Here is a 2,118-nt window from a genome sequence, read left to right as displayed (position 1 = left end):
GGTGAAGAAAAAAAAATATAAATAAAAAATAATATAGCATGTGGGCGGCTACCCCCAGCGGGGTGCCAGCTTCGTTTTTTTCTAAGTTATATCTTTTATGAGGTCTATTGGGTGTTTCCTTTTTAGTCTTCTTGCGATGTTTGTTGTGTTGCACGTTTCAGCTGCCAGATGGTTCGGGTGTGTTTCTATTCTTGTTGTGTATCTTGTTGCGAATCTGGTAATCTCCTCCTTGACCGTTGGTATTCCGAGGTCTTTCCTTATGTCCTCGTTTCTAACGTACCACGGTGCGTTTACCATTGTTCTAAGGATTTTGGCTTGGATTGTTTCTATTTTGTTTATGTCGCTCATTGCTGCTGTTCCCCATAGTGGAATTCCGTATGTCCAGATTGGCTTTATGATTATTTTGTATATTTTCAGTTTGTTTTCTGTGCTTAGTTTGGATTTTCGGCTTGTTAGCCAGTGCATTTGTCTCCTTTCTATCTGTATCTTGTCTATTATTGATTTGATGTGCTGTTTCCATGTGAAGTGTGTATCTATGTGAAGTCCGAGGTATTTGACTTGCCTTGTTTGTGTTATTTGCGTGCCGTTCAGGAAGATGTTTGGTGTTATCTGTTTTCTCAGTGTGAATGTAATGTGGTTGCATTTGTCAGGGTTAGCTTTGATTTGTTTGTCCTGTAGCCACTTTTCTATTTTTGTGATGTGCTCTTGTAGTATTGTGGCTGCTGTTACAGGGTTAGTGTGCCTGACTAGCACGGCTGTGTCGTCCGCGAATGTCAGTATTTTGCTATTGGTAGTTGTTGGAATGTTGGCCGTGTATAATGTGTATAGTATGGGTGTTAGGACGCTTCCTTGTGGAACACCTGCTTTGATGTCTTTTGCTTCGGAGTGTGCGTCCTTGATTTTTACTGTGAAGGTTCTGTTGCTTATGTATGATTTTATTATTTGGTATATTTTTTCCGGGAATTGTTTCTTGATTGTTTGTATTAGGCTTTCGTGGTTTATTTTGTCGAAAGCTTTCTCTATGTCCATGAATAGGGCTGTACAATATTGTTTGTTTTCTATTGTGTGTATTATTTCGTTGACAAGCCTGTGCATTTGTTCTATGGTGGAGTGTTTATTTCTGAATCCAAATTGATGGTCTGGTATTAGTTTTTCCTTCTCTATTATTGGTTTCAGTCGGGCGTATATTACTTTTTCTAGTATTTTGGAGAGCACGGGGAGTAGTGATATTGGTCCGTAGGATGTTGCTTCATGTGGGTCTTTGCCTGGTTTGGGTAACATTATGATTTGTGCCTGTTTCCATAATGTAGGATAATATTGTATTCTTAGTATTGCATTGAATATTATTGTAATGAGCCGTATCGCTTTTGGAGGGAGGTTTTTCAATATTTTGCCATTGATTAGATCGATTCCTGGTGCTTTGTTGTTTTTTGTTTTTTCTATTATGTTTCTTATTTCTTGTGCTGTTGTTTTGGGTATGGTGTATTGCTTGTCGATTGCAGTGCTAGTGGCTATCGCGTAATCGTCCGTATGGCTATTGTGGTTGCTGTTATTGATGTTGTGTGGTGTAAATGTGTTGCATAGGTGGATGGAAAATTCTTCGGCTTGCTCTTCGTTACTTCTTGCCCATGTGTTGTCTGCTTTTCTGATTGCTGGGGCTGGTTTTATCGCCTTCTTTATTTTTTTTTTGTGGCTTTCCATAATAAGTAGTTGTAGTTCTCGTGTGCAGATAGTGACTCTATGAACGTTGTGAATTCGTTGTTGTTGTGCTCTTTTATTTCGTTTTTTTATTTCCTTTGCGAGTTTGTTTAGGTGTTTTTTGTTTTCTTTTGTTCTATGTTTTTGCCATTTTGCTTTCGCTTTTCTTTTATCTCTAATTTTTTCGAGGATGTCTGATGGGATTTGTTTTGTTTGTCTAGTGGTAGTTGCTGGTTTTGTGGTTGCCCGTGCTGCCTCTTGTATAGTTTTTGTAAGTGTTGTTACAGCTTGTTCGATGTGTTGGGGCGTTTTCAGTGGGATGTTGCAGTTGATTTTGCTTTCAATTATTTCTTTGAAGGTTTGCCAATTAGTGGATTTGTTGCATAGCGTCTCTGAGTTGTTGTAGAGTATTGGCTTGTT

Source organism: Bombus pascuorum, unplaced genomic scaffold, assembly GCF_905332965.1.
Source record: "Bombus pascuorum unplaced genomic scaffold, iyBomPasc1.1, whole genome shotgun sequence".
Lineage (NCBI taxonomy): Eukaryota > Metazoa > Arthropoda > Insecta > Hymenoptera > Apidae > Bombus > Bombus pascuorum.
This window is presented reverse-complemented; position numbering follows the sequence as displayed.